The 27,058-nt window shown below is 55.6% G+C and overlaps 1 long non-coding RNA gene across 5 annotated transcripts in view; it reads right to left on the reverse strand.

The window, feature by feature from the left end:
* Window positions 1-1,055: 1,055 nt before the first annotated feature.
* Window positions 1,056-27,058, reverse strand: part of LOC102152650 — a 29,309-nt gene continuing 3,306 nt past the window's right edge. The window contains exons 1-3 of one of the 5 annotated variants that reach the window (XR_005370271.1): window positions 16,292-16,573; window positions 7,862-7,954; window positions 1,056-1,604 (exon numbers count right to left, since the gene is read on the reverse strand). This is a non-coding gene — a long non-coding RNA (uncharacterized LOC102152650). Of the gene's footprint in view, window positions 1,605-7,861; window positions 7,955-11,269; window positions 11,407-14,963; window positions 15,196-15,225; window positions 15,367-16,291; window positions 16,574-27,058 lie in introns of those variants that run through there. The other 4 variants (XR_005370268.1, XR_005370269.1, XR_005370272.1 and 1 more) reach the window with 4 other exon arrangements.

Consider the following 27,058-nt stretch of genomic DNA (forward strand, 5'->3'; position numbering starts at 1 on the left):
GGAGTGTCAGAGCCCGAGATGGGATCTGTGGAATCTGGGCCCGACTCCAGTCAATCCAGCTCTCCCCAGGGCTTCATCCCCATGACTGCCCTGGACCTTTGCTGTCAACTAAAGTGGGGGGTGAGGCTGGGGGGTCTGGAAGCCACTGTATGAGAAAGCTGTAAAGTCACATAATTCTGTCAAAACTGCTCATTGGTGACCACCCCCGGCCTGGGTGGGTTCAGAATGATTAAGTGGCCACATGCCATTTCCAGAATGGCATCACCTAACCATCCTGGGACTATTAACTGATTCAGCAAATCGGCATTAGCAGTTGTTACTTATCTCAGGATTGGGGGGGGGGAGACATGGAGGAGACAGGGACTTAACCCAACCATAGGTGAAGCTCTAATGGGGAGATTCCAGACCATGAGATTGGCCAAATGTATCAATTCTCCGTCATTGCATAACAGAGGACTCCTAAACTTAGGTGGCTTAAAACAAACAATTTACAGGCACACCTCAGGGATATTTTGCAAGTTCAGTTCCAGACCACCACAATAGAACAAATATCTCAATGAAGCAAGTCAAATGAATTTTGGGTTTCCTGGTGCATATAAAAGTTATGTTTTTACTATACTGTAGTCTGTTAAGTGAGTAATAGCATTATATCTAAAAAACAATGTACAGGGACATCTGGGTGGCTTAGTAGTTGAGCATCTGCCTTTGGTTCAGGGCATGATCCCAGGGTCCTGGGATCAAGTCCCGCATCTCAGCCTCCCTGAGGGGAGCCTGCTTCTCCCTCTGCCTATGTCTCTGCCTCTCTCTGTGTGTTTATTTATAAATAAATAAAATCTTCTAAAAACATAAAAATAGGGCAGCCCCAGTGGACCAGCGGTTTAGCGCCGCCTTCAGCCCGGGGTGTGATCCTGGAGACCTGGGATCAAGTCCCACATCAGGCTCCCTGCGTGGAGCCTGCTTCTCCCTCAGCCTGTGTCTCTGCCTCTCTCTCTCTCTCTCTCTCTGTCATGAATAAATAAATAAAATCTTCAAAAAAATAAAAAACAATGTACATATCCTTATTAAAAATACTTTATTGTTAAAAAATGCCAATGATCATCTGAGCTTTCAGCAGGTCACACTCACTGATCACAGACCACGCTAAGAAATATAATAATAACAAAAAGATTTGGAATCTTGTAAGAATTACCAAAATGTGCCACAGACATGAAGTGAGCAAATGCTGTTGAAAAAAATGGCATTGATAGACTTGCTTGATGCAGGGTTGCCACAATCCTTCAATTCATAAAAAGAATAGAGTATCGACAAACTAAAATAAAGCAAAGCTCAATAAAGCGAAGGACACCTATATTATATCACAGTTTCTGAGGGGCAGGAATCCAGGAGCAGCTTAGCTGGTTCTGGCCTGGGGATCTCTTGTGGCTGGCAGTTGTATTGGTTGGGCTACACCCTCTGAAGTGTTGACTGGGGCTGGAGGATCTCTTCCAAGAGGGCTTCTTGGCATGGCTGGCATTTGGTGCTGGCTGTCAGCTGCGGTGCCTCAGTTCTCCTCCATGCAGGCTCTTCAGCAAGGTAGCCTGGACTTCTTTCTTCTTAAATGGTGGCTGGAATATGAGAGAGCGAGAGAGGTCAAAATAGAGGCTGTAATCTTTTATACCTAATCTTAAAAGTGATATCCCATCACTTCCGCTATGTTCTAGTCTTGGTAAGCAAGTCACTGAGTCCAACCCACACTCAAGGAGAGGACAGTGAACCTCCACCACTCAAAGGAAGAAGTATCAAAGAATCTGGGAACATTATTTCTTTTTTTAAAAAGATTTTATTTATTTATTCATGAGAAACACACACACACACACACAGAGAGAAAGGCAGAGACACAGGCAGAGGGAGAAGCAGGCTCCATGCAGGGAGCTCGGTGTGGGACTCGATCCTGGGACTCCAGGATCATACCCAGAACCAAAGGCAAACTCTCAACCGCTGGGCCACCCAGGCATCCCTGTGGACATATTTCTTAAACTACCACAACTAAGCAAGAGGATGCTTCCACTCTACCCAGTGTCTGCAAAATGGCAAGCATCTCTTGATGCTTCCAAACAAACCCCAGGAAAACCATGGAGCATCCCGTGTGAGGAAGGCATGGCCAGGTGATGGTGGACACACAGAGGTAACCCTTGCTCAGGGCCACAGTATAACAGTATAATTGCACAGTAATTCCAAGCATGGCCATGGAGCCAGACTAGCTGTGTGACTGTGGGCAAGTCACCCAACCTCTGTGCCTCAGTGTTCTTGTATGTAAAATGGGGGAAATAATAGCACTTACCTCCTAGGGTTGTCATAAGGGTTACATGAGTTCACAGTTAGCACAGTACCTGGTATGTTATAAATCCCACATGAGTTTCAGCTGATACCATCAGTTCCTACCTCTCATTGGCGGATCCCTCCCTGTGGACACTTTCTCACAAGGAATTTATCGAGCATCTTTGATGTTCCTCAAGCTAAGCCCATATAGCCACCACCAGTGCCCCAGTGCCCCTGGGCCCCTCCCTGTCCCGATCACCTCAGGCAGGCCCGGTGGAGGGCTAAGCAGACAGGCTGGGCTCCATGAGCTCCATTTGACCCTGCCAGCCCAGCTCTGCCTTTTGTGGCCTCTCTGGGAATGTTGTGCAATATGTTGGCCACAAACATTTTATGAGCAAGAAGACAGGAAGAAATTTTCTTCTATCGACCCGCGGTCAGGCCTGCTCCTTCCCCCTCCTCTTCCTAGGTCTCCTTGGTGATGAGGGGGACAAGGTGAAGCCTGCTCTCACTGCACAGAGAAGCAGCCCAGTCCCACTGGCCCTTCGCTCCACCTCCCCAGGGTGAGACATGAAACAACTAGCGCCCCCACCTGCCCCTGGCACTGAGAGGTAGGCAGGCCTGGGGCCCGGACACACCCCAGCCCCTTGGGGCAGGTACCCTCTCCATGTGCACCTGGTCCAGGAGTCCTAAGATGGTTTGCCCAAACAACAAGAGAAAAGTAAAATAAAAAAAAAAAAAAGTAAAAATTTTAGAGGAAATTGTGCAAAAAGCTACACCTATTCAATATGAAGCTCTATCCTCTCCATTCTGATATGATGTCTTTTCAACTTTTTTGATGTTCTGATATCCTTTCTTTTATGAAATGAGGCTGAGAACAGTTGGTAACTTTCCTTCAGGGACCTCATATGGCAAAATTAATGGCTGGCAACTTTATGCAGGACCCCGCATTTTAAAAATATGACTCTGTTCTGTGCAAGAGGCACAAAGCAGTGCAGAGGAACACCTGCTGACCCCTGACCTGGGCTCAGACACCAGGTAAAAGAGGGAGCTCACCTCATCTCTGCCTCAGCTCTGCCAGCGACTTGGAATGACCCAGGACAAGCCCCTTTCTCTCCCCAGCCCTGGCTGGTCTCCCCATCTGCTGTATAGCAGGTTAGACAGATGCCCTTTCTCAGTCTGTGGTCCTAGACTCACTCTGACCTTTACCCTGGGTACCCCCACCCCTCCTTGCCCTCCACCCCCTTCACCTCTAGCCTGAGATGACCACAGGTGGATGCTGACATGCTGGCAGAGCTGATGAGGCCGGGGCGGGGGGGGGGGGGTCACCTCTAACTGGCCTGAATGTCCCCTTGCCAGGGTCCACTGGAGACAGTCTCTGAGCTGGGGGCAGAGATGGGAGGGGTCTTCGGCCTTTGGCCAGGGGGACCTTCCGTGATGCTCCAGGGAGGGAGAGAAGGATTTGTCTCAGGGGCTCAGTCTAGGCCGAGTTATTGGGACCCCCTCCCCTCCCTGCCCCCCAGGCTTGGCTAGAGCACAAGGGGCCCCTTTGTGGGGCCTAATCTCAAAGCACTGCGGCTTTAGCGACCTTCAGGGATGAAAGCGCCAGGAGCTGGCGGCCGGGAGGTGGTGTGGGGGCAGCCCCACTAATCCCTGCGCTTTCGCCAAACAAAGCTGCCAGGAGGGGCTGGCTCCCAGGAGATGATCCAGGGAACCAATTCCCGGAGCCTAACCCGCTCTGACAGCCCGAAAAGGAAAGGCCCGCCACTGCCCCAGTGGCCACAGCTTGGCCATGGGGGGATGTGGGAGGCCTGGCCTGGGACCTTCGGCACTTCCTCCTGTCCACCTGGGGACTCCTCTCCCTCTCAGTGACAATGTGCTCCTCTATTTTTCTGTCCCAGCTCAGCTCCACTGGGTTGTCCCTCAGCCCCGAACACCTGACCCCCTTTTCAGGTCTTGGAACCCTGGTCCCTCAACACGTGGCTCCTTGACTTTAGCGTCCAAGTCTCCCAGTATCCCATTTCTCAGCATCCCAGGCTCGAATCCTTTAGCTCCCAATCCCCTGTCCCCTAATACCTCCCGGACTCCCAATGTCTCCACCTCTCCTCCCCAGCCCCAAATTCCCCAGCCTCAGGGCCCTTTGGCTCTCTTCCCCTGAGACCCCACTCCTGCCTCGGAGATCTCCCAGCCCTGCCCAACCCCCTGTCTGACCTGATGCCCCTGCCATTTACCCGGTGTGCCTGGCTCTCTGCCCCATTCCACTCCGTCTGACCAGTCCTCAGCTTGGCCATGGAGAAGACTGAAGAGGGAAGTGACTCTTACTCAACCTTGATGAACCCCTGCGCCTCCCACCAGACACCCCCTCCAGCCCAAGATCACCCTGGGATCCTGGCCTCAGCCCAGGCTCACAGGTAAGCACATCGTCGTGGTGGCCAGAGGAAAGGGCAGGGGCCCTGCTGGTTGAGGGAACAGCCCAGAGGACCAGCTTCCCTGGGACAGGGGGTGTCAGCAGGGCTGGGCTCTCTGCTGCTCCATCTCTCCCCGAGGACTCCGAAATCTCCACCAGATCCAGGGAGAGCCAGGTGCCAGGTGGGATCACCTGGGGCCAGCAGAGGCCACTGAAGAGCCAGGGTGACTTTGGGGCCCTCGTGGAGGGACAGGGCAGGGCAAGAGGGCTGCATTCCCAGGAGAGGGGTGGGGGCCTGGCCAGCCCGAAACATTTTCCCACCATAGCCTCCGCCGCCTCCACTCCACTAATCTGATTACGATATTTACCAACCTCCCATGGCCTGCTTAGGGCGGAGGGGGTGTTACACCGAGGAGCTCAGTTCCAGTTCCCAGCATAATGGGAGGCCTAGAAAGGTGTCTCTGGGTCCTGAAATGACTGTGCCAGCCCACCCCTCCTGCCTGCCAGCTCCCAGGGCTGTCTAAAAGACCCCTCGCCATCAGGCTGAGCCTCCTTCAGGAAGTCTGCTCTGGCACCCCCTGTCTCTAGATGCCTGGGTCCTCTCCAAGCCATTTCTAGGCCCTTCATGCTGTCCCACCCAGAGCCATAATTATTATGATATTATTCAAGTCCTGAGGCTGGGCCTTCCCTCCTAAACTTATGTGGGCTTTTAGGTAGCGAGGACAAAGAAGATGGTGGTGCAGGTCCCAAGAGGCCTCTCCATGCAGCTGGAGTCAATGTCACTCACACTTGCTTTGACCCCACACCCAGATTCAGGCCGTTCTTGAAGGAGTGGGGGGGGGGAGGATGCACCACAGCACCTGGCAGAGGTTTCACTGAGCAAAGAACCTAAGGAACCTTGGTGTGCTTCTCACTTTCTCTCTCTCTCTCTCTCTCTCTCTCTCTCCAATCTCTCTCTCCCACACACACCTGTGCACTCACATGCACACATTATATATTAAAATGTCACAGACACAGCCGCACTGCCACACAGGGATGGTCTACCCACCCCAGCCCCTCCCTTGCTTCTGCACTGCTGAGCACCAGACAGGTCCGTTGGGGACACCGTGGGCCTGAGGTGAGCTTACTGCCTCCCCCAGCTGATGTAGGGGTGAAGTCCAGGGAGGGAGGACACTGCCTGTAGATGAGAGGAAAGTGCTCCTAAGGGGGCTGGAGGGCAGGGAGATGGCCCTTTCCAAGGAATGCCAGCACCTCTTCCTCCTCCCTCTCCCCAGAGGTCTGAGGCCCCAAGTTCAATCCTTGCAGGATTTCAAATAGAGTAGTTATTCTGAGCAACAGGCAAGTTTCTTTAAAAAGCTAACAATACAAGGCCAACTTCAGACCAGGACAAAGCTGGCCCCTTTCTGAGGGTTCCCACCCACAGTGTACTCAACACTTAGGTCTTTGGATCATTCTAGCTCTGAGTGACTCCCGCGGTGGGTTCGGAGACTAGAGCAGGGATTGGGCGCCCCCTGCTGTCTGACCTCCCAAACTGCGCCCTCTCCCCAGGGCGCCCCAGCCAGGATCCTTCGGTAGCTCCCTGCCGGGCCCCAATCACCCAAGGCCTCTTCCTCTCACCTCCCACCTCTGGATTCCCTTGGTTGAGTAAAAAAAAAAAACGTGTCCTGCTTGGGCTCCCAATTTTCCACTGGCAGCCACCTGGAGAAGGCAATAGCCTGGCTAAGGTAGGAGCAGTTGTTAGGGAGATGGAGTTCCATAGGCTGAATCTTGGCTTTTGGGTCCCTAAGGGGCTGAGGGAGACTAACAGGAGAATGGCAAAGAGAAGAGGTGACTGACTGGGGAGGAGGAGCAGGGAGAGGAGTCTGAGGAGGGAGGAGAGAGGGGGGCAGATCAGAGGGGCACAGGTGAGAAGACAGGTGAGATGGGCACAGGTGATGAGAAAAGGAGAGCAATGTACAGGTGAGGACACAGGTGAGCTGAGAAAGATCAAAGGGGGCAGGAAAGATGCAGAGTGAAAAGAGGCCACCAAGGGCTCATGAGCAGGAAGTCAAATGCCCCCTGCCGCCTGCCATCTGCTGGGCCACATCCAACCGTGTGTCCAGCCAGCCCTGTGACTGATGGCCAGGCCCCTGCTGGGGCACTGAGGGCAGGCACGCAGCAGAGGCAAACAGCCGGGATGTCTGTGGCCTCTGGACTGTGGGGCATGGCAGGGGCACTGGGCAGAACAGATTGAGCTCAGTGCTGTGGTCGGAAGCCCAGGCCTGGGGGGAGGGGAGGACCTGTGGTTGTGAGCCAGGACCTGGGCTCCTCTCCTTCCCACTCCTCCGCCTCTGCTGGGCCCAGGGATCCTTGTTCAACTGGGTTCAGCCTCTCTCTCCCAGTTCAAAGCCCAGAGGGAGCCCTGTCCAGCTGGGATAGAGGCAGGGGTACTCAGGCTTCTAGCCTGCCAGGTACCCTCAGGGCAGAAAAGACCCCTTCGTGGTGCCTCCCACACTGACAGCTAGGCCCAAGGAAGTGAGGGGGCAAGTTCACTTTCTGCTCTTAGCCTCATCTTCCTCCACCTGCTTAGTGCTGTGTATGTGCGGGTGGAGGGGGTATTAGACTCTGCTCTCAGATTGTCCAGTGCCAAATTCATGATTTCTGCCTCCCAAAGCATTTATCTGCCCAGCCCCCTGAGAAAAGCCAGGTTCATTATTTCCCTTTGTCAGGAAGGGCCCTTGAAGGTGGAGGTGGGGGAGGAGGCTGGGTGAGCAAGTGTAACTGCCCCATGGTCACCTGGCAGACAAGCCAGGCTAGGACTTGGGTGTCCTGCACCCTCCCAGGGCTCTGCCCACTACCTCCCCTGCCTCTTAGGGGCCCAGGAACGGGTCTAGCCATCGGGCTCCCAGCCTCTTAGAACCTTTACACACACACACACACACACACACACACACACACACACACACGACACACAAAGGCCAGAAGATCTATGGCCATGGAGAGGGGTGAGGACCAGGTGAGCAGACTTGATACAGATCTTCTGTCCCCAAATCCCGTGAGGTTGTCTTGGTCGTGAGGTGAGTGCTTCTTAGGGGACCTCAGGTACCAAGAAAAGCCAATCAGGATCCCAAATAAGGGAGCACTAAAGCAACAAGGTGGCTGGGAAGATGCTGAGCTTACCATGCCTGGGAGAGTTCAAGAAGATTCTGTAGATGGAAGGCTGGATGGGATGCTTCTTGAGGCTCCTTCCAAACCCTGGGCCCTGGGACACTCCTAGGTTGAAAGGGAAAGATCATCCACCTTCAGACCAACTCTTCTCCTCCCCAGACACATGGTCTAAGACACTGTCTGAGTGGCCTTATTTCTCCAACTTCCCTTTTCCCACCCACAAGCTCCCAAGGGAGCCTGGTGTCCAGGCTTAAAGATGGCCCAGCCAAACCCCCAGCAGCCTCCCGCCTCACCCCCCTGCCCCCCCCCGCCCCCCAGGCTTCTTTGGTGCCTGGCTGAGCAGGGATGGGGACGCCCAGGGGCCGGGAAGGGGGCTCATCAGCAGTGCTGCTAATAGACCATCCTCAGCCACATCCTATTACCGCGCAGCCCCTCCCCAGCCCCCCAGCCTGGCTGGCCTGCGCCTCTCCGGGGCCCCGGGGACCACGCATCAGATTGGAGTCAAGATTCCGAGAGTGTCATTTGCCGCCGCTGATGGTGCTGATAATAGGGACGGGATGGCGGGGCGGAGAGCGGCGGCGCAGAGGCCGAGTCTCTATTAAGGCTTCCCCCTCGCAGCCGCAAACCGCAAACCGGAGAGTTCTAGGATGGGCTGGGTGGCTCGCCCCTGCCATTAGTGCTGCTGGACCAGGAAGGGAGGGGGTAGGTAGCGAGGGCTGGGTAGTTCCCAGATCCGGATCCAAGGAGGCCAAGTCCCAGAAGGACGGGACCTTGGAGAAATGGAAAGCCCCAGCCCATCCCTTCTCCTCTCAGCGGCTGAAACTGTGGGTTCCTATCCCACCTCGCTGCCTGGGAGCCCTGAGCCCTGCTGGGAGCTTGGCCAGGGGGTGTTCTTGGAGCAGGACCTCACTGCCCCCCCACCTGCACCTCCCCCCTCCCCCTCACCCCCCAACCCCCACCCCCGCTGGGCTGTCATCACTTCTGTTGTCACCATTACCAATGCTGAGCTCCCTCCATCACCATCCTTCCCACGCCCCCAGCACTCACCCTTGCTATCCCCAAGTCTGCCAGGGTCTCCAGCCAGCAAGGAGTCAAGGGCATAGCTCTGGAGCTCCTTCAATTACCAGCTGTGTACCTTCCATCAGGTATTTCAACCCTTCTGTGCCTAAAGGTGTTTTATCACCTTTTAAACGGGGTTATTAGCCACCTCATAGGGTTAAGAGGATTCAAGTTACTACATGCAAAGTGCTTCCAATAGCAGGGCACGTGGTCAGCACTCTATAAACTGCAGGGTTGTTTTTACCATCTGTGCCCTCACCATTATCAACATCACTGCCACCATCTCCGTCCTCATCATTACTGCCTCCCCCTTCCTTAAGAGCAACGGCAGCTGTCACTGACATAGTACTCACCCTATGCCAGGCGCTGCTCTAAGTATTTTATTTTATTTTTAAGATTTTATTTTTAAGATTTTATTTATTTATTTGAGGGAGAGAGCAGAGCAAGAGAGAGCACATGAATGGGGAGAAGGGGTAGAGGAAGAGAGAGAAGCAGGGAGCCTGACATGGGGCTGGATTCCAGGACCCTGACCTGAGCCGAAGCCAGATGTTTAACCAACTGAACCACCCAGGTGTCCCTGCTCTAAGTATTTTACATGGTGTGTGTGTGTGTGTGTGTGTGTGTGTGTGTGTGTGTGTGTGTGTTTTGGGGGGGTAGTATTTTACATGTTAACTCATTTAGCCCTTGATGAAGTAGGGATTATTATTATCTCTATCTTATAGATAAGGAAACTGAGGCAGAGAAAAGGTAAATAACTTGCCTATAGTCACACAGCTAGCAAATGTCAGAACCAGAAGTCAAACGCAGGCCAAATTCTTAGCTTCTCTACCAAGCTATCTCCCACTGGGGCTTACTTCCTTGCCTACAGTACTGCCACCTTTTGGCCATCGCCATCACTTCCCTGTCACCTCCACCATTATCAACACCCCCGTACTCTCTCCCCACCTCTATTAGCACATTACCACCACCACCATCTCCATGGCTGTCTCACCTGCATGGTCATCGTCCCATGCCAGTCTCAACCCCTACTGGTTCCTCAGCATGGTTACTCACAGCCTACCCAGAACAGAATCTTGCTTTTGCCCTCCCTAGGCCCTGTGCTCCGAGAGGTATGAATGTTCCCTGACATACAGATCTGTTAATATGGCCAGACCTGGAAAAGACAGACAGAGAAATTTAAATTGCTACAAAGCTATTCAGGCACCAGCCAGAATTTAAGGTCAGCTGGAGCGGGCAAGATGTGCTTTGCAAAGCTGACTTCTCAGTTTCCCCAGGAGGCCCAGTATGGTTTAAACACCCTTTTAGCATTCTGAGAGCCTCTAATGTGGAAAGACATCTTCTACCTCACAAATAGCTTGGCTGAGAGCAGATTTGTCAATACAGACACAATCCCCTCCATTTGGCATCTTAGAAGTCTGTCTTCTCAGCCTACTAGAAGGCTTGAGGGTGGAGACACAGACTCATTCCTCTCCTTGTCCCATTTCTTCTCCAGGACACCCCCCACCTCCATCCCTGACCCCAACACACATCAACACACAATGAAAACAATGGACAGATGAGCCTAGTGGAGCCTGGAAGCAGGTGGATCTTGCTGTCCGTGGTACTGAGACAGAGTCTTGCTCTTTAGGTATCCACAGGTTCCCCCTTGTTCTCTACAGGTAAGAACTAGTCTTCAGTTTTTTCATGACTTGCCACTCCCATCACTATCCGCAAAGCCCATTACCATTTGCAGAACCTGTTCCTATTCACCAGGCCCATTACTGTTTGCAGAGCCTAGCATTATCTGCAGAGCCTGAAATTGTATGCCAAACTCATCAATGTTTACAGAGCCCATTACCATCTGTAGAGCACATCCCCTCCCTGATGTCTGAGCCTATCGCTGTTACAGATCCCATTGTAATTTTCAGAGTGTCTTACTATTTTCAGAGCCTAAGACTTCACAACGACCATCCCAACTTGCTGGGCCAAACCCCACATTTGGATCTCATTATGATTTACAGAGCCACCTGCAGAGCCTGCAGAGCCAGGATCAAGGCTGAGTACATAGAGGGTGCTCAAGTGGCTCTTATGACCCATCCTGTCTAAGCACTGAGACAGAGAAAAACAGAAAGAAAGTAGGGAAATGAACAACGAGAAAATCTGTATTCATTCAGCAAGATCCTATGGGCCTATGCTTCTGTTGGGCTCTATAAGCAAATGAGGGAACCCAATAAAAATGACTTCCAGTTCTTGAATCAGGCTCTGTCAAGTGTATTAGTCATGATCTCACTTTATCTTCACCATAATCTGGAGAGATAGGCACTGTTCGTATCCCCACTGATGAGGAGAATGTCCCTGGCTGGGAGAAATCAAATAACTTACCCATTATCATGGAGTGTATTCATAGCAGGTCCAGAATTTGAACCTGGGTTTTGCTTGTTTGTTTTGTGTTTACTCCAAAAGCCATCTCTACTGATTCTCACGGCATAAAAGAGAAGCTGGAGCCTACAGAGAGATTGGCTACCTGTCTGAATAGAGACAAAGCCCTGCCCTTGAAATAGTCTAAAGTGGGAGGCTAAGCCTTTGAAAACTTTCAGAGTATCTCTGACCTGACTCAGACTGAGTACAAGTGCAAACTCTGGAGGACAAAACTCCCCCAGAGGGAACACTGAGCATCCAGGACACCCTGTCTCCCAGCCTCAGAACAAGCCAGCTTTCCCTCTCCATTCAGCTCTTGAGCTACAGTGACCTTTGAACCTGACCATAAAGATCTCCTGAAGCCATATAGAGACTTATCCAGTGTGAAAGACAAGCCTGGAGACAGGGATAGAGAGACACAGACTGAGAAACACCAGGATTCAGAGACAGGAAATCAGAGGCAAAGAGAGACAAGCAAGAGCCAGAGAGAGAGAGTTGCAGATACAGATAGAGATACAGAATCAGACAGACTCAAATACAGATTCACAGGCTCATGGAGAGATAGAGTCAGAAACAAGGAGCCCCTGCGAGATAGAAATAGAAACAGAGAGACCAAGAGCAGCAGAGGCAGGGGATAGGACTGGAGGGGCATGAGGTAGAAGAAGGCTCAGTGGCATCAGTTGGGAGGAGCACCTGTTCGGGCCCAACTCAGAGGCTCCACAGCACCTGGCGAAGGTGAGGGAGGCTCTTACTGAAGAGGCAAAAGATGTCCTCCCCAGGATGCTCTGGATTCAGGCTGTTGAAGAATCTGCTGGATACAACCCCAGTCCTGGGTAAGAATGGGCACACAGCCCAAACCCAGGGTTTAAGCTCTCCTCTGCCCCTCTTTACCCACGTTGAGGGTGACTCAAAAGATCGCCACCTTGAATTGGAGTGGCTTCTGGGCCTGGGATTTGGTAGACAAATGCTTTCCCTGAGCTTGAACCCAGGGTGGTGCCTTAGTGGCTTGGTGGCTTTAGCTCTCGCCTTCATCACCAGCGATGCCGATCCACCTAGATAGGAGGGCATCTTCGTAAAACAGCATGCTTGCTGTGCACACCCGGCAGGCAGCCACCCCAGCACCCCCCTATATGGAAATCCTCTGATTCCCACTACCAAGTCTTGCCCCCCAGGCTAGATAATTGGATGACTTTCTTGAAAAGGCCCCTGCTGGGGTCCAGCTGTGGCAAAGGCACAAAGTAAACAGGAGATGCTTGGGGGCCTAGCACCCAGTAGGTGCGATCAATTATGGTGGTGCTGTGGGCAGAGACCACTTGCCCACCCATGCCCAGGCTGGAGAAGAGCCCGCTGGCCTTGGCCTCTTCACCTGGTCAGAGAAAGGGAAGGGGGGAAGCAAGGAGGCCTCAGGCGGAGCTGGAGTCTCATTCGAATCTGTACTCCACTAGCCCCTGCCCCTAGCCTCAGATGGGCCATGGGCTTCTCTCTCCGGGAAGGTAATGGCTTCTGGCCTGAAACAACTGAGCCGCTAAGCCACTTCAGATTGGCTTCTCCTCTCCCCATCCACTCCTCAGACGTGTACTTGGGCTGGAAGGGGGTAGCTAGGCTCCCTTCCCCTCAGGGCAGGCTGCCCAGACTGGCTCCCATCCCCTCTGTGCTCTCCTAGGTGATAAGCCTGAGTGGGGGAGGGAGGAATTGTAGTGGTCCCCATGTATCCCTTCTCCCCAGCCTCCCTCCTGTTTTGGGGTTCAGGGGTGGGGATGGGGGTGGTATGTCAAGACACCATTGGCTGTTAGAGTCCTTCTGCAGTCTGCTCTTCTGAAAATAATAGTAGTAACACAGTGCTCACAGCTTGGGTACCTACTATCAGCCAGCCACCCTGCTACATGCCTTACATTTTCTTTATATGTATCCTATGAGGAAGGTATTATTTTATCCCCATTTTAAAGTTGGGCCCTAGGCCTACAAAGGTTAAGTACCTTATCCAAGGATACACATATATTAAGCGATGCAGCAGGATATGGACCAGGACAGGCTGGCAGGGAAGGAAGGCCCAGCCCAGCTGAGGACCACTGAGGTCCTCTGAGCCCACACCTGGAGGCCCCCTAGGTGTGTCCAGATGGGGAGGCTTTTTCCTATCCTCATTCTCTTTAGTCCTACAGGCAGGCCTCCCCCTTGTGTACTCCTGAGGTGGGATCCTACCTAGGAGGCCCATCCCTACAGCCTGGTTGCTGATTATTTCTGACCAAGCCCTCCCTGCAGCCGAGGAATCAGATCTGCCCCATAGGCAGCCAGAGGAATCCTTCTTGAGCATGAAATTGGGCCTGATTGCCACATGCACCCCCACCTGGGCACCTCAGCAGGGGTTTGGTGCCAGGCCTGCTGGCAGGTCCTGCCCAGTGGGTCAGAGATGCTCAGGAGAATTTCTTCTTCAGGGTCCTCTAGCCTTTCCTTCAATGGGTTCAGAACCAGAAAGGCTGGATCAGGGAAGGAAGGCCAGTGAGGGGCTCAGGCCCAGGGAGGGGAATATCCTCCTACCATCCCCAGTGGCCTGAAATACCAGAGCACATCTTCATCCTACCACAGAATCCCCTCTCCCTCGACTGAATGGGATCCAGGGGTCAGCCCAGACCTCCAGGTGGATCCCAGATTCTGAGGGCAAGGTTCTCCCCTCCCCGCCCGGCCACACACACATATGCTCTTCCCAATAACAATGGTGTGTGTGATGGGCACGGAGTCACACATGTGCCTACAGCACAGGGGTGGGGGCAGCAGCCAGTGCTCTGCTTGCTGAAGACTCATTAGCTGATTGAGTCAGCCACAGGGTCACTCTATCACTGCCTAGGGCATGGAGTGCGGTGCCCTCCAGGCCATGGCGATTGCCCTCTGCCGCCTAGGCAGCAGTTGTGAGAACTGAGAAGGCAACTCCATTTAGTGTTTACTGTCTGTGCATGCAAAGGATTGGCCTCTCTCAGAAGCTCAGTGTGTGTGTGTGTGTGTGTGTGTGTGTTAAAGTGTATGTCCATGGTCATTTTGTGTGTGCGGGATGAGCACCTTCTGTGTCTACAGTTATTATGTGTGGCTGTGATATTGTGTGAGGGGTGTGAGGCTAGGAATACACAAACCAGTGACCATGAATACACACTGTCCAAAAGCAGACATAGTACCCCAGACATACACAAAGACTATGAACATCACAGAGCATCAAAGCACATATATTCCCTGGACACACACTGATCACACATATGGAACATTTTACAGATAAAAAGAGAGTGGGGCTTTCCTGACATCTTGCCTGGGGTTGGCTCGTAGCTGGGTTCTGTGCCTTTTTCCCAGATGGAGAAGGGGAAGCTACCACCCTCTCTGCAACCGCCTCCCTGACTGCACCTCAAGGAAGCAGTAGGCCCAGAGGACCTGGCTAGGAAAGTCTTGGACGCCCAGCCCATAGAGAGAATGCCAGCACCTCTGCCCCTCACTAGCCAGAGTAGTCAAGGGGAACCAGCTTATCTCCCAGCCCATACCTCCCTCCCTCCCTCCTGCCCACCTGCCCTGAGAAGGCCCCATTGCAAAAGCCCAAGAGTAAGTGCAGACTTGGGAGATATGGGCTCTTGTGGCAGGCTCACACTCAAGCACACACATATTCACAGACACTAGCACGCACTTGTCTTTAGGGTCCTTCCGAGGGAAAGGGTGGGGAAGGTCCTGCGAGGCTGTGCACTGGCCACATCTCTGCACGGGCCACAGTGTCGCTGACGTCATAGTCCTGGGGGGGGGGCTTCCACTAGGATCACAGGAGGCGCCGCATCTGGATATAGGATCGCGTGTCTGTCTGTGAGCGGTAGAGGGTCCGCCTGTGTGTCTGTGAGGGTGACCGGGAGCCCGTGTGTTGCACGCCTGGGTGAGCGACGGCGGGCCTGGCTTACGTGTGATGCTGGGCGTGGGTGCGTGGGCGCACCTGCCTCCGCGTGTTCTCCGCCGTCCTGGGCGCTTGGGAGGGGGCGGCGGGGGCTGTGCGCCTCGGGTCCCCGTGGGCCCTGGTGCGCGACTCGGCGAGCGCGCGCGTGTACTGCGCCTGCAGGGGGGCGGCCGCGGGGCGTCCGAGCGGCGCACGCCCCTCCCCGGCCCCGCCCCTCCCCGGCCCCGCCCGGCCCCGCCGACCCGCCTCCGCTCGCCCCGCTGGGAGCCGCGCGGCCGCCCGCCGGGGGAGGCCCGCCCCCTCCGCCCCCTCCGCCCGAGTAAACTTTTCCCAAATCCCCGAGCCGCTTAGGGCGAAGCCGCCCCCGCGGCCTAATCCGCGCCCCCCGCGGATCTGCATAATCGGGTTAGCGGCCGCGCTCCCTCCCGCTCCCGCCGCCGCCGCCGCCGCGCGCGATTCTCTCGCTGTCACTTAGGGAGGCTCAGCGCGATTTGCGGCCTAATCCCCCGGGATCGCTCGGCCGCCGCTCCCCGAGGGGCCGCCAGATTGTTCCCTTCATAATTGATTGACTCTATTTGCCGGATTGGGACTTCAAAGCGCCGGCGGCGCGGGGGCGCCTGGGAAGGAGCGGGGCCTGCGGCGGGGCGGCGGGGCGCGGGGCGGCGGGGCGCGGGGCGGCGGGGCGCGGGGCGGCGGGGCGGCGGGGCGCGGGGCGCGGGGCGGCTGGGCGCGGGGCGCGGGGCGGCGGGCGCGGCCCCTGCCCGGCGGGCGCCCTCCACCCCCGCAGCCCGTCCTCAGGCCCGGGCGCCGGCTGGAGCGCGGGACCCGCCCGCGACCGCGGTGGCCACGACGCGGGCCACGCGGACCGCCGACGGCGGGGGGCGCGCTGTGACCGCGCCCGCGCCCGCGCCCCCCCCCCCATCCATCCCCCACCTCCCATCCCCCCCCCACCTCCCATCCCCCCACCTCCCATCCCTTATCCCCCATCCATCCCCCATTCCCCCCCCCCCCCCAGGGCGAGGGCGGGCTCGGAGCGCAGCGCTCCGGGAGCCCAGGCTCTAAGTGCCCCCAACCTCCGGGCCTGCACAGTAGCCGCGTCCCCATTTCACAGGTGAGGAAGCAGCTTCAGAGGGCGCTCTTCCTTCTCCAAAGAGCTGCTGTGGGCAGCGCTGTTTTCGGCTCTGGGGATCCAGCGGGAGCCAGACGGACGCTGCCTCTGCCACCAAGTGGGGCTTTAGTGAAGGGGGCAGCGCACACGCAGGAAGCGAGCAGAGAGCAGAACAGAAAGCAAGGCGAAGTGATGGGATGGTGCCTGCGGAGCTAACCCAGGCTGGGTGCTCAGAGAAAGCTGCTTCTGAAGGAGCGGCCCTTCCCCCCCCCCCCCAAACCTGAAAGCTGTGAAATGAAGGCACCAGCTTGGGGCGGCGCTTGGGTGCCCCGCACACACACCGGAGCAGAGGGGAACACCCCCCCACCCCCCACCCCGCGCAAGGGCGTGCCTTTGGCAGGTAGTAAAGCCCAGGGGAGCCCTCAGGGCTGCTGGACTCCAGCCTCGAGAGGCTGAACCCCATTTCCTTTTGCACCTGCCCAGCCTAGACGAAGCACCGTCTTTAACACGGGCTGAGCCCCTGGCGAGAAATGCCCAGACCCAGGGCACAGGTACCTACCTGTCCAGCTCCACACAGCCCACGCCTGGCTCCGGGGCCTGGCCCATCAGTGCAGGAGGGCTGTGCCTCCCTATCCCATGGATCCAAGACTGCCTTGGGAGCAGCCCTGCACCCAGAGCCTTTTGGAAATAGGGCCTGCTGCCTCCTCCACTCCTCAAGAGACAGGGGCAGTGCAGGGGGCGGAGCTGGAGGGGGCCCCACACTCCTGCCCAGCCATAGCCAGGCTCCCAGGAATCCCTAGCCCAGACTCAGGAATCCCCAGAAACCCGTAATTAATTCTTGATTACTCCCTATCTCGGCAGCTGCCATTAGCCACCTCCCCAGCCTGGGCCCAGTTAGGCCATGTAATTAAATTAGCGTAGGGAGAACACTTCCAGGCAGGAGCAAGGTATCCTTCCTCCTGCTGAGCCTCCTAGAAGTTGGGGGTGGCGGGCGCTGATGAGGAAGGCTCAGAAACACCAAGCAGACAGGGTCACACGGTGGAGCTAGAACAGGGGCTCCGGTGTAACCCCTTGAAATTAGTTCTGGCCCCCTCATCCCACCTCTCTTGAGACCTCTACTCTCAACACATATTTTAAACCTTAAGTGTCTTTAAAATGACAAGAGATTTGCTGCTGCCCTTAATTAAATTTATGCCAATTCACGGAGCTTTTGGAGAGATGGATTTGGGACAGAGGAGGGGAGAGCCCGATCTCCATGGGGTAGAAAGCAGAAGACGAGGGGGTTGCAGCACAGAGGTGTCTCCCACCTTTGGATCAAAGGGGTGGGGTAGAAAGAGGTGGGAGCAGCAGGGTGGTGGCAGGGGAGGGAGGAGAGGCTCTGGCCACAGGATCTCCCTTGAGGGTGGAGTCTTTCTTTCTTTCTTTTTCTTTTCAGAAACCAGAGAAAGTAGCCTAAAAGAACACCCAGAGGGTGGAAACTGAAGCCCTAAACCAAGGCAGAGGGGCTAGGGAATTAGGGCCTCTACACAGTGAAGAGGACCTCGCTGGAGTCTAGACCGCCACATCCCAGGAACCAGGCTTCCCTCCCTGGATCCTTCCCTCCCTCAATCCTGGGAGATGCTGGCTGACAGCCCTCCCTCCCCCCAAACCCAGCTCCTTGTCACTTCAGAAAATCAGAAATAAGCCTTAGTGATTAGAGGGAGACGCGAAAGAGATGGGGCTTAGAGGCCCAGGCTCAGGGAGGTGTTAAGAGGCGAGAGGGACTCAGAGTATTAGGGGGGCAGAGCTAATAGCTTCTCTGGATGCCCCTCCCCCCAGGACTGTGGTACTCAGGGGAGGAGGGGGGAGGCAAGGGATGAGATGATGTGGGGAAGAGAATGGAAAGAAGATGTGGAAGGGAAGAAGGAGGCTGGGAAAGAGAGGAGCTGGAGGAGGGAGCGAGGAAAGGCGGGAAGAGGGATGGAGAAAGAGGGAGTGAGACTTGGAAGTAAAAGGTGAGGAAAGAGATGTACAAATGAAACTGGATGTCGCTGTCCCTATTTGGTTGGGGGAAAAAATACATTTTATAAAGCTAATACCCAGTATTGATAGAGTAGGGACATGGATACTGGGGGTACAAATTCCCACAACCCTGGAGGGTCTGGAGGCAGAGGGCATTTTGGCAATAATCAGCAAAATTTTAAATATGCATCCCAGGGGCTGAACAATTGCACATTTCTGGGCATCTGTCCCACAGCAGCGCTGGCCTGTGTGCAGGGTGGCGTAAGGACAGGGATGGTTGCTGCCATGAAGCAGTACCTTGAGCGAAGACAACCTAAGGCATCGCGGTGTGGCCATATCACGGAAGACTAGGTACCCAGGAAGAAGGAGGAGCTGGACCTGCCGGCCCTGGTTTGGGAAGACACAGCACATGTCCTTCAGTAACCAGAGTAGGTCATTAAACAATAGGAATAGTAGGGTTCCAATTTGAAATGTTAAAAAAAATCACTTAACACGATGTGGGGGTTGTGTGTGTGTAAATGTATACAATCAAATGGCTGGAAGGAAGGAGAACCCCCAGTTACTGTCAGTGGGATTCAGGGGTTAGGGATGGGGGGGTATTTAGCTTTTCACTTTGTATTCTTTTGCATTGTGTGTGTGTGTGTGTTTTAAGATTTTATTTGACACAGAGAGCACAAGCAGGGGGAGCGCCAGGCACCCGGAGAGGGAGAAGCAGGCTCCTCACTGAGCAGGGAGCCCGAGACACAGGGCTCCATCCCGGACCCCAGGATCTTGACCAATGCCTCTGCATTATGTTTCTAGAATGAGCTTTTTTTTTTTTTGAACCATGTATTAGTTATGTACACTTGAGAACAATGATTTTCTAAGAGGAGTGAGGAAGGGAGGGCAGGAGGAAGGAAGACAAGAAGGTAGTAAGGCCCAGGAGAGGCCTTAGGAAGCAGAATGGCTGGGGCAGGAGTAGTGGTGCATGGGGGGTGGCCTCCAGGAAGGAGGGTGGCTTCCAACCAGGAAGTGCCCAGACACATTCCTTACCCCTGTCCCCATCACAGAAAATCTGGCTGAGGCCTGAGTAATTGAAGGCTAATTGGGTTTTAGGCTTGTTAATGCTCCTGCAGATGTTTGCACAGAGGAGAGCCAGTCGATCCGGATAAATGACTCCCCGTGGGACTCCAGTGGGGGAAGAGACACTGAGGAGAAAGGGAGCAGGAAGCAGTTTTTCAGCTCACTCGAGAGGGGTGTGGGTGGGGGTTCTGTCCCTGGGAACGCTGAGGAGCCCTTGGGCTTTGTGGAGTGGGGGAGGTGGAAGGGAGAAGCTGGGCTGGGGAAGTTCAGGCCCTAGTCAGGGCAGGATTCTGATCCCAGCAGGGAGGAGCCCAGGAGAGAAGCCAGGACTGGTGACCCCAGCCAGAACCCTACACACTGCAGCGTGGGGGTTCCTGTCTCCAAAGGAAGTGAGAGGGCAATCGAGCTACCTGTGATAGGCAGGGAGGACCACTAGAGCTTCTGCCCACACCCAGGAGCAAATTATTTGGCTCACAAAGAATGGGGTCCCTTTGAGAACTAGATCCTGGGCTGTGCTGAAGCGCACCCTACGACCCTCTGAAGCATCCTGGACCTCCAGGCCTACCTCACAGTCCTCCCTCCCACATTCCCCACACCCCATCCTGCTCCAGAGCTGCCCAGCAGGAGGCAGCTTGCCTGCTGGGCTGCAGGACCTCTGAGGCTCCCCATTCTCTGGCTTCGCTTCTCGCTTTGAGCCTTTTGGAGGCTCCTGACTCTAGTACAAGCATGTGGGCAGGAGGGATGGGACTAGAGGAATGATAGCCTCTCTAGGGCTCCCCTGAAGAGACCAGATGATACCAGAGGAGCCCCCAGGAAGGGGAGTCAGGCCCAGACAGCCAAGGAAGAGAGAGGAAGACTCTAAGAGAACATGAAATGTTCTGTTTTGCAAAGTTACTGGTTGGGGGGAGGTCCATGTGCTACTTGGGAGCTGGAAATCCGGACTCAGGAGGAACCCATGGTGAGGCCCTTCCCCCGATAATCCCCACCCTCCATAATCCCCTCATCTTCTCCAGGGGTCAGAAATACAGGATGTGCTTTTAAAGGATCAGCTGCACATTTGTTTCCTCTTCCTCCTCCTCCTCCTCTTCCTCCTCCTCTTCTTCCCCAGGCCTGACTTGGGGACTCGGGGGCCCCTCTGACAAGGCAGGGAAACGTTTAATGAGTTTGCACCCCTGAGAGTGCAGTGACTGACAGCTGCCCCGGGGGTCACCACTCCTCTTGTCCTGGAAGAGGATGCAGCAGCTGCTGGGCTCTGCTTGTGCATGTGCAAACACGCCTGTGCTCCCTGTACATGCACACCTGGGGCTGAGCTGGAGAGAGACTGGCCAGGGCCACCCTTCCTGGGGACAGAAGCTGCTTCGAGGGGCTGAGGAGTGGGGAAGGACCTGAGAGACTGCTTGGGGTCCTTTCTAGGGGTGCCTCTGGCCACAAGCCTCCACTCTCTCCCTGGTCTCCTCAGGTCACCCTCCACACTCTCAACTTAGGCCAGGCTGGTGGGAGGGAGGCCTAAGGCTGCCCACAGTGGGGTTTGAAGGAATTGGGGGGTATGGTCGATGTGAAGGCCTGAGTCTGCATGGGTAATGAGGCCAGGGACTGGCTTGTCAATAGCATTTAAGTACTTTTCTCCCATTTTCAGGCCAGACTGAATTATTTATTCGTTTTTGGTCAATCGCTGGTAATGTCATTAGCATTTGTCCATCAGAGGTAGGGAACAGAGTGGGAGCATTCCCCCCCAACTGACCCCCGCATCCCAAACTGGCTCAGAGGTCAATCCGTCCAGTTCCAGTTCCCTGCCCCTGCTCCCGAGTTACCCAAGGACCAGAATCTCTCAGAGGCCCTGCATCCAGGATGTGCTCTATCCCCTCATGTCACGGCTTCAAGCCTCATGGAGCTAAGGAGCCAGGTAGTAGGCGTCCTTCCTATTCCTCTCATGCACACCCGGGTCATTAACTTAGAAAGTCGGTCCTCCCACAGTCAGGCACCGCACCGGCTGGCTGGCCCCTTGGAAGGTAGGCCAGGCCTGGCAAAGGAGGACCTGGGCTGACCGAGTGGCGAAAGGCCCTGGGAGCAGGCAGGCGGGGCACGGACTGCCTCTTGGCCCACAGCCTGCTCTACTTCCTCAAACTCAGCTCTTTTTTTTTTTTAAATATTTTTTTTTAATTTTTATTTATTTACGATAGTCACACACACACAGAGAGAGAGAGAGAGAGAGGCAGAGACATAGGCAGAGGGAGAAGCAGGCTCCATGCACCGGGAGCCCGACGTGGGATTCGATCCTGGGTCTCCAGGATCGCGCCCTGGGCCAAAGGCAGGCGCCAAACCGCTGCGCCACCCAGGGATCCCTCAAACTCAGCTCTTAACATGCTGTCCTTCTGTCCTTCCCCCTCAGACTGGGCTCCCAAGTCAAAGTTGTACTTCTCCTCTCAGACCAGGCTCACAGGAAGTGACCTGCCTCCCCACTCAGATTAAAATCTCAGAGCGGGCTTCCTTCTCTTGCTTCCTCTTTCAGGCCAAGACCCCAGGCTGGGTCTTTGGGGCAAGCCCTCCCTCCCGGCTCAGTCCACAGGATGGCCTACACCACGGAAACCCAGGGCCCCATCCCCCGCAGGGTCCATCCTCAGGGAAGGAGGATGCTGCTGCTGGCCCTTGCCTGGCTGACTGTGGGCATCGAGCTCAGGAGCTCCTAACCCCAGGCCCTTCAGTGGCCAACTTCATCTTCCATCCTCAACTGTGAGACTCAGAAAGCCAGCGAAGGGCAAGACGTCCTAAGGAGACCAGAGGGAGAAGAGGCTTGCTGGGGCGTGCTCTGGGGACCAAGCGTGCGAAGCAGCAGGGAGGGCAGAGGGAGAGGTCCAGCCGTGGCGCTGGGGCAACAGTGGCCTCAGCCGGTCCCATGGGAAGCTTGAGGTAAGGGGCCAGACCTTGTACTCCCGCGCTGACCAGTCATCCCAGGGAAAGGGCATAGCCTTGGGTGGGGCAACTGAGGCCCATTCCCCCATGAGGAAGTTGACCATGAGCCATGAGTAGCCGGCCCCCGGTGGCCACAGGAATGAGGACACTGGGCAGCCCAGCAGCGTCCACACAGACTTTCCAGGCAGCACAGATGCAGGGGCAGCAGGAGTCTCGGTGGGGTGGCTCAGTGTGTGGCTCAGTGTGTAGTCATGTAAGTCTGGGGGTGGCTACATGAAGCACTTTGAATGGGGGTATAGGGATGAAGAGGTTTGGGGTCACAGAGAGGTCTAGGGTAGCATGAGGGACAAGGCAGAGATGGCCTGGGGGGACACCAGCGGACCAGAAGTTCGGAAGAAAGAGCTGGTGAGAGGGGTCTTCATGCTGCTGCCGCCTGGGCTGGGCCAGGGCTGGCGAGCTGGCCAGGTCTGGGCAGCCTGAGTAGAAGGGAAGGCCCCTCCTCAGCATGGTAGGCTCCTCAGTCACTAAGCAGGATTAGCCTCCTCTTCCTCAGGAGGAGGGGCTCCCTCCTGCATCAGCTACCAGCTCTGGCCCTAATCCCCCTCGCTTTCTAATCCACCCACGACTTTCTTAGGCATTAACGTTGGGCTCTCAGCTCCCTAAGCACCACCCTGAAGATGGGAGCCGGGCTCTGAAGGGAATTAGGCCAGCCTCAGAGGATGGTTCTGCAGACAACCGGAGGGAGGCCGAGAACAGCCCCCACCCCAGCCTCTCCTCCTCTGCAGCCCACCCCTACCCCCCGGCCCCACCCCCAGACAAGGTCCAGAGTCTCCCAGGGGGTCTCCTTCAGGTCACTGCTGGAGTCAGGCAAGGACGACAGGGGGTGAAGAAGTTCTGAAGAGGAAGAGGACCCTCTAGGGCGGGTGCTGAGTCTAGAGGTAGTGCCATGCACAGCCTGGCAAAGGCGAACAGGAGAGTTCAGGACACTCTGTGCCATGAGAGAGACGGGAAGGGTAAACTAAGATCAGATCGTGTAGGGCCTTGAGCGCCAGCTGAGGAATGTGGACTTTACGGGGGAAGAGTAAGGGGTCGTGGTGGGCAAGTGCCGGGATTCAGACCCATTGCTTTGGTGCCTGCAAGGACTGGAGGGGTGGGGGACAGAGATTGGGGGTGGGGAGACCCCTGCTGTGAGGCTAGCAACAGGCAATGAGACCCAGTGAGGACCCCCACCCAAGGTCACCCAGCACAGCTAGACAGCATGGCACTCCATGTGGGGGCCGGGACAGGTGCAGCCCCCGTCTGGTTCAGGGGCTCTATGAGTATCTGGGGGCGGGGGGAGCGACACGAGGGTGCCCCAGAGGCAAGGTGGAGCAATAGCCCATTGGCTGTTGGAGGCTGCCTTCCAGGGCCTCTTAACCAATATTTCAACTATTAGAAACAGGTTGCAGCGCCTGCAGCACAGGACAGGAGTGGCCTGGTGGGCGAGACCTTCCCCTGCCCCAGGACGCCTCCCTTTAGGGCTAAGTTATCTGCAGATATTTGGGGGTTGGTAATGAGTATTCATTAAACCAAGTACTACTAAAATTCTCCTTATCCTACCCCTCGGGCTGGGCAGCAGTTGTTTGCCCATTTTTTTTACCGGTGAGAAAAATGAGGCTCAAAGGGAAGTCACTTTTCCTAGACCCACACAGCTAGTGACAGCACTGAAGCCAGGGACGCGGAGAGGGCAGGACAGCCATTCACAATTCGGGAAGGCAAAGTAGTGCAGTGGTTACAAGTGTAAATTACTGGGGTCTGATGGGCTGGGGATCGAATCCACGCTCGGCCTGGCCTGCCTACTATGGGGCAACCTCCTGGAGTTTCTCATTTGTCGATGGGTTAATAATACCAACTCACAGGAAGTGAAGGCCAGGGGAAGGGGAGGCCAGGGAGGAGAATATATGTACAGGGTTCCACTGGGAACCCAGGTCGGGGGGCACATGGTTGCTGTTGTTGCTGCCGGAGGCCACCGAGTGGACAGAGGGGCAGAGGCTGATTCCCGCTCTGTTTGCTTCTTGGATGCACCTTCCCAGAGGTGCTAGCAAGCAGCTGGCGCCTCAGACCCCTTGAGGGGGTTAGGCAGTAGGGCGGGCAAGTCAGGGCGTTGAGCAGGTGGTGGGATGTTAAAAGGCTGGGAGTTCATCAGGGCAGGTTTGTTAGGCTCTCCTGGCAGGCCCCTCTCATTGGGCCCTGCTAATGAGCTTCCACTGGATTATCCGCTCCCACCTCCGCTCCGTTTACTCTGTCAAATCGAGTTTGCATTTTAAATGGGAATTTGACAAGACGGGCAATTTGTCTGCTGACGAGGTTAATGGGTGTTAGCCCTGCAGACTGTGGAGGGAGAACCCAGGCCCCAGCACGGCCTGGCCTCTGCCCAGATCAGTGACCCCGGCTGCTGCTCCTCCCGGCACCGCAGCCACTCGGGGCCTCCCGGTGGCCAGAGGCTATCCCTAGATGTCTGGCTCACCACCTCCAGGCAGTCTTCCCAAAAGCACTGTGCCCTACTGCTCAGGCTGGTGACATTCTCCTCCTCCTAGATCCAGACAGGGCTCCCAAGGGCTGGGCCATGTCACCCCCTCTCAGACCCAGGTTCCCAGGGCAGTGCCAGATTTTCCCTCACAGTTGGGCTCTCAAGGGCTGGGCAGTGCCACCTCCTTCCTGCTCCCCCTCCCACTGACCTCTCCCAAATGTGACTTGAAATGGAGCCAGGAGGGCTGGGATCGCCACATCCCGAGTCCCAGGGCTAGGATATGGACTGGTTGGCAAAAAAAAAAAAAAAAAAAAGATTGCAAAGCCATCACCTCCAAGCTTGGGACCCCATGTAGACCAAGCCCCAGTGTTGGGGCTCACAGGGGAGCGGAAGAACCCTGCTGAGACTTCCCGATTGGGGCCCAAGTCCACCTCCCCCACATGGGACCCTTCGTTGAGCCACCTCCTCCGAGGCTGAGCAAGAGCCCGGGTTCCTGGGACCCCAGCCCGAGCCAAGAGCAGCACCAGGCCAGGGTGGGCTCAGGCCGTGGAAGATGCCTCGGCTGCCCCTCCTCCTGAGGACCCAGCGCCCTTCCCCGCCCCAGCTAATGTGCCACAATTACCTCCTAAGTGCCCAAACAAATGTGGCTGCTGGGGAAAGTGACACGGGCTCCAGGTGATGGATTCGTGCCATCGGGGAGCCGGGCGGAGCGGGCCCCGAGCGGGGGGGCAACACTAATATTGTATCAGCGTCGGCGCCGGCGCCACGAGCCGGTGATGAATATGTGTCACTTTACACGGCGCACACTCGGGGGCCTGGCTGCGCAGGCATGGAAAATAGAGTGTCTGGGATTAATGATATTGAAAATGATAGAGAGCAGATTGGAAATGGCTTCGCCCGCCCGACCCGCGGAGATGGAAACGTACCTCACAGCTATCTGCCCAGCCGGTCCCCACCTGCCCCCCCTCCACCAGCCACAGAGGCCCACGCAGGATAAGGACCCTGAGTCTTGTCCCCACCAGCAGCTCCTGGGGATGGCATATAGTTGGGGGGGGGGGATACACCTGTGAGCCAAGACATAGGACATGAAGGAAATCTCAGCTTCTGATTGACCTTTGACCTTGGTCCCAGATGAGCCTGACCCCAGTCACCCAGTGAACCTTGACCTTGGCCACAGACCAACTCCTGACCCAGCTCCAGCTGAGCCCTGCCTCTGGCCACAGACTGAGTCTGCTGGAGCCCGCCAAGCCTCTCCCCAGACCACGAGGGCTGGGGCAGTGGAGCCGGGGAGGTGAGGAATGAGGTGGGAAGGTGTGGCTCACTCAACATAGGGCACCCGTGCTGGAGGGCAGCTAACAGGCCCGTCTGTTACTCCACGGTGTAGACTCCTGCGTCAGTAAGCAAGCAAACAGGTGTCTTCTCCACTGATGTCATCTTAGTAGTTAACTGTGTTGGTACATGTTTGTGGGTATGTGTGTTTATGGTACGTCTGTTCACAGATATACCTGTAGGGTGGTATCTGGTGGGTGCAGGGATATGGGTAATGGGGCTTGCTCCCCTGCATGCCTTGGTGTGTCCAGACATCCACGGGGGCTCCTGAGCGTGTATGTGAGTGTGCCTTATTTTAGGCCGCTCTGTACAGGGGTGTAAGGATGCCTGTGGTGTGTGCGTGTGCATCTGTGTGTCTGTGAAGGTGCATGTCTGGTTGCCACAGATGGAGGGGCTCTGGTGGGTGGGCTCTAGTAGAGGGAAATCCTTCGATGAGGCCCAACCCTGTTTACAGGTTAAATTCCTAGTACCAGGGCAAGATGCCTCTCCCTGTTGGAATGGAATCTAGCACACTGGGATTTCAAATTTGCCAGGTAGACAGCAAACCTGAGACCACCAGCCTGGCCTCATCCATCCCAATATCCATCCCAATCCAAACCAAGGTGAGGAGGATACATCTACATCAACATCATTCGTCCCATCATTCATTGGGCTCATCGTTGGTACTTACTGTCTTTGAAGAACAGAACAAACATGCAAGGTCCAGCCACCAGAGGAAACAGACACTAAAGGAGTAAACAGGTAAGTAAACAAATAATGACACAATGTAAAAAAGTGCCACAAAATAAATACTCAAAAGACTACAATAGAGTTAATGGAGTAACCCATCATTAGACGGGGCAGGTGGTCAGGGTTGGCTCCTCTGTGCAGATGATATCTGAGCTGAGGGAGGAATGCAACAGAGAGTGCAAAGGCTCTGGG

This window comes from Canis lupus, chromosome 15 (assembly GCF_011100685.1).
Source record: "Canis lupus familiaris isolate Mischka breed German Shepherd chromosome 15, alternate assembly UU_Cfam_GSD_1.0, whole genome shotgun sequence".
NCBI lineage: Eukaryota > Metazoa > Chordata > Mammalia > Carnivora > Canidae > Canis > Canis lupus.